The following is a 6,000-nucleotide window of genomic DNA, read 5'->3' on the forward strand; positions in this document are numbered from 1 at the left end:
GGTGTGTCCTTTCTACACATGCCTCTTCTGTTACTTTTACTGGACCTGTGTTTGGCACTGGGGTTGGTTTATCCGACTTACCCCGGCCAACTAACAGGGAGGTGAAGAAGGTCAACCATCACACCAGGGAGCCAGAGTACTTATAACTGCAAACAGAAGAATTGCAACCATCATCCACGTGGAATCTAAGCACCCTCTTGATTTAGAGGTGGAGTAGTCATAACCATCCCAGGGTCCACAGGGTGGAGGAATAGAGCATGCATTAGATTGGACCTACTGATATTCTACTATGGAATTATCGTGATTATTAATGGAAGAAATTGTAGCATTGATGTGGAAAAAGTGGTTACGGTAGCTGCTGAGGGTAGGGAGAGGGAAGAAGAGATATGATGTGGGGGCACTTTCAGGACTTGGAGTTGTCCTGGGTGGGGCAGCAGGGACAGCTGCTGGACATTTTATGTTCTGCCAAGATCCACTGGGTGGGCTAGGTGATAGTGTAAACTACAGTGTAAACCACTATCCATGTGGTGCAGCAGTGTTCCAAAATGTACTCACCAAATGCAATGAATGTGCCACAATGATGAAAGAGGTTGTTGATGTGGGATGAGTGCGGTGAATGGGGTGGGAGTTACATGGGAACCTCATATTTTTTTAATGTAACATTTAAAAATATATATATATATATTGGGGATGCCCATATACCTCATCCCTCCCCCTTTTCACAGTTTCCCCCATTAACAACATCTTCCATTAATTTGAGCCAAGCTTCATTTTCCGTGGTAGCAACACAGTTGTGAGGGAGCGGATTCTGTTTCTGCAGGCTGGAAGCTTTTAAAAATTAAATTTATAACGGAAAGAAAGCCTTCATTGACTTTTAGATTTTGGATTAGTTGCCTACACTACATGCTTTATGCCTTATATTTATTTATCCTAACACTTTCACTTTGTTTTTTCTTTTTGGCTTTCCACTTTGTATCCCTCAATAGCCTGGAAGTGTCACAAGGAAAAAAGACATATCTGATTCAACTTTGTACTACAATGTTGAAATATCTAGTTGGTGGAAACGATTTAAACTTCCATTAATTTGGGAATGGTTAAATAAATTATCCATACTGTAGAAATTTTATACATATTACAAGGAATGAAATTGATGCATATCTAATGGCCTGAAATTATTCTAAAGTTATATTTTTTAATAAAGTAGTGGCAGAGGTGTATTTAGAGAAGTATTATACACAGATGCATGCATACATACATATGTATGTATCTAGTTTATTAAATTGAGTCTCATTTTTTTCTGGTATAAACATAAAATAGTTTTATTTTTCTCAATAATTGCTATCACCTATGTGGTCTGTCAAATCCCCCTTTCTCACTGAATAATAGATTCATTTAATGACATTTAAGCTTGTTTCCTGAACTATTCAGTTACTTTCATTCATTAAGAGTGTTTTATTTTGTGTTCTTGAAGTTCAGTCTTGTGTACTTAATGTTTAATTTTTAAATGATTTCATTTTAAAGAAGAGTTTTAATATAATACAAAAAGTTTGGTATATCCTGCACCCAGATTTATCTAATAACTATGGTCAATTTGCAAAAACTATATAATTAACATTTGTGTGATATTATTAACTAAATTACAGAATTTATTTGGTTTTCACTTCAGTTTGACAGAGCTGCTATGGTAAGTGTCACACACTGGGTTGGCTCATGATTTTAGAAACTAGAATTTCCTAATCAAGGTCTTGACAAGCTATGCTTTCTCACTGAAGTCTGTAGCATTCTGGTGCTGGATTGCACAATCCTTGTAGTTCCTTGGTTTGTATCTCTGTCTCTTTCACAGGGTCTCTTCTGGGGCTTTTTCTGACTTCTGGTTTCTAAGTCTTCTGGCTTCTTCAGTTTCTGGTTTCTACTGGGTGACTGCATCAAAAAAAAAAAAAAAGAAAGCAAAAGGCTGGAAAAAGATATTGTGTGCAAGAGGAAACCAAAAGCAATTGAAAGTCAGAGTAGCTATACTTTTATCAGAGGAAATAGACTTTCAAAGCAAAACTGTTATTAGAGACAAGGAAGGATAGTATATATTAATAAAAGGGCCAATAAAATTTATGCACCTAACCAGGATGCTCCAAGATACATGAGGCAAACACTGGTGAAGCTGAAGGGAGAAATAGACATCTCTGCAATAATAATTGGAGACTACAATACACTACTCTGAACATTGAACAGAACATCTAGACAGAGGATCCATAAAGAAACAGAGAGTTTAAATAATATGATAAATGAACTAAACCTAATAGACATATACAGAATATTGCACCCCAAAACAACAGGATATACATTCTTTTCAAGTGCTCATGGATCTTTCTCCAGGATAGACCATATGTTGGGTCACAAAGCAGATCTCACTAAATTCAACAAGATCGAAAATACACAAAGCACTTTCTCTGATCCTAATGGAATAAAGTTGGAAATCAACAAGAGGCAGAAGAGGGAAAATTCACAAATATAAGGAAAATAAACAACACACATTTAAATAATCAGTGGGTCAAAGAAGAAATCTTGAGAGAAATCAATAAATATCTCAAAATGAATGACGACAAGGTAACAACATATCAGAACCTATGGGAAGCAGTGAAGGCACTGCAAAGAGGGAAATTTATAACCCTCAATACTTACATTAAAGAAGAAGAAAGCAAAAATCAAAGACGTAACTACGCCACTGGAGGATCTAAAAAAGAACATCGAACTAATCCTAAAGTAGTAGAAGGAATGAAATAACAAATATCAGAGCAGAAGTAAATGAAATTGAGAACAAAAAAAGCATTAGAGAGAATTAAAACCAGAGGTAGGTTCTTTGACAAAATCTTTCTTTAACAAAATCCTTAGCTAAACTGACAAAAAAAAAAAGAGAGCAGATGCAAATAAATGAAAATGGGGGCATTACTGTTGACCCCTACAGAAATAAAAGAGATCATAAAAGGATACTATTGTACAACTATATGCCAGAAAACTAGACAATTTAGATGAAATGGAAAAATTCCTATGAATGTATGGAGAACCTACACTGACCCCAGAAGAAATAGAAGACCTCAACAAACTGATCACAAGTAGAGAGATTGAAATGGTCATCACACAACTCCCCAAAATTAAAAGTCCAGGACCAGATGCTTTCACAGGTGAGTTCTACCAAGCATTCAAAGATTTAGTATCAATATTACTCAAACTCTTCCAAACAATTGAACAAGAAAGAACACTACCAAACCATTTTTATGAAGCCAATATCAACCTAATACCAAAGGCAGAAAAAGAAATTTTAAAAATATCTAAAATTACAGACTCATTTCCCTAATGAACACTGATGCAAAAATCCTCAACAAAATATTTGCTAATTGAATCTAACAACACATTAAAAGAATTTTTCTTTATCATCAAGTGGGTTTTATACCAAGCATGCAAGGGAGGGTCAACACAAGAAAATCAATCAGTGTAACACACCACATTAATAGATCAAAGAAGAAAAATCACATGACCTAACTGAATGATGCAGAAAAGGTTTTTGACAAAACACAGCATCTGTTCTTGATAAAAAATACTACAAAAGATAGGAATTGAAGGAAACTTTCTCAAAATTATAAAGGCCACTTATGAAAAATCCACAGCTAATTTTGTACTCAAAGGTGAAAGCCTGAAATTTTCTCACTGAGATTGGAAACAAGATAAGGAATATAGTTCTGGAGGTTCTAGCTAGAGCAATCAGAGAGGAAAGAGAAATAAAGGGGTTCCAAATTGGAGAGGAAGAAGTAGAAATTTGACTATTTGCAAATGATGTGATCCTATACCTAGAAAGTCCCAAAAAACTACAACAAAGATCCTCGAGCCAAGAGATGATTTCTGTAGAGTGTCAGCATGCTGGCACAAGACTCAATGGTGTTTCTATACACTAGTAATGTGCAGTCTGAGGAGGAATTCAGGAAAAAATTCCATTTATTATAGTGACTAAAAGAATCAAATATTTAGGAATAAACTTAACCAAGGATGTAAAGCAACTTGTTTTCAGAAAACTACAATGCATTTCTGAAAGAAATCAAAAAAGACCTAAATATTTGGAAGAACATTCCATGCTCGTGGATTGGAGGACTATCACAACTCATCAATTCTACCCAAATTGACATACAGATTCAATGCAATTCTGATGAAAATTCCACCAGCATTTTTTAAACAAATGGAAAACACAATTATTAAATTTAATTGGAGGAAGCAGACTTGGCCCAGTGGTTAGTTAGGGAATCCATCTACCACAAGGGAGGTCTGCAGTTCAAACCCCAGGCCTTCCTGACCCGTGTGGAGCTGGCCCACACACAGTGCTGATGCGTGCAAGGGGTGCCCTGCCATGCAGGGGTGTCCCCACATAGGGCAGCCCCATGCACAAGGAGTGCACCCCATAAGGAGAGCTGCCCAGTGCGAAAGAAAGATCAGCCTGCCCAGAAATGGTGCCACACACACAGAAAGCTGACACAACAAAATGACGCAACAAAAAGAAACACAGATTCCTGTGCCGCTGACAACAGAAGCAGACAAAGAAGAACATGCATCAAATAGACACAGAGAACAGACAACAGGGGTGGTGGGTGAAGGGGAGAAAAATAAATAAAATAAATAAATCTTTTAAAAAATTCAATTGGAATTGTAAGAACTCCCAAATAGCCAGAAACATCTTAAAAAGGAAAAGCAAAATTGGAAGACTCTCACTGTCAGACTTTAAGTCATATTACCTAGCTGCAGTGGTAAAAACACCATTGTTCTAACATAAAGATAGACACATAGACCAATGGAACCAAACTGATGGTTCAGAAACAAACCCTCACATCTGTGTTCAAGTGATTTTTGATAAGCCTGCCAAACCCACCCAGCTCAGGCATAACAGTCTGTTCAACAAAACGTGCTGGGAGAACTGAAATCCATAGTCTAAAGAAAGAAAGAGGACCCATATTTCACACCTTATGCAAAAATTCACTCATTGTTAAAAGTTGTAAACGACCCAGGTTTCTATCAACTGATGAATGAACAAACAAATTGTGGTGTATACAAATGAAAGAATATTATGCAGCAGTAAGAACAAATAAGGTCGTGAAGATATAACAACATGGATGAACCTGGAGGACATTATGTTGAGTGAAGCAAGCCAGATACAAAAGGACAAATACTGTATGATTGTACTATTAAGAACTAAATATATTGTGTAAACTCATGGAGTTAATAATTAGAATAGAGGTCACCAGAAAAGATAAGCAGTGTAGAGAATGGAACCCTGAGGTTTAATATGTCCAGAATTGGTAAAAAGATTGTAAATCTTTGGCTCTGAATAGAAATTGTTAAAGCATATCATGGTCCTTGTAAATATCGGTGCTATTATATGAGTATGATAGTGGTTGAAAAGTAAAGTCTAAGGTCTTGTATATTACTAGAAAGAAAACTAAAACTGTAACATGATCTATAAGATAATAAAATCTCATGTAAAATATGAATATGGGTGATATTGCATAAATAAAACTGTTTTTACAGAACATAAATACAAACATACTAGTTAGAAGGAAACAGAATAGCAGCTATGTATGGCAGCGGAAGTATAGAGAGATTGAATGGTGATTAGTTTTGTCTGTTTGTTTTTTGTTTATTGTTATTATTGGAATAATGAAAGTACTTTAAGAATGAATGAAGTGATGAATGCTCCAATATGTGATTACACTGAATACTATTGACTGTAAACCTTGGATGGATTTATGTTTTATTAATAAGTATCAATAAAATTGATTTGTATTTAAAAAGTACATTGGAGACATACATGAGGAGATTTGAACAGGCAGAAGAATCAGTGAACTAAAACACAGGAAAATTGAAATAATACAATCAAAAGAACAGATGGAGAAAATAATCAAAAAAATTTGAGCAATGTCTCAGGGATTTGAGTGGTAGCACAAAGTGCACAAGCATAGTCATCAT

This window comes from Dasypus novemcinctus, chromosome X (assembly GCF_030445035.2).
Source record: "Dasypus novemcinctus isolate mDasNov1 chromosome X, mDasNov1.1.hap2, whole genome shotgun sequence".
Taxonomy (NCBI): domain Eukaryota; kingdom Metazoa; phylum Chordata; class Mammalia; order Cingulata; family Dasypodidae; genus Dasypus; species Dasypus novemcinctus.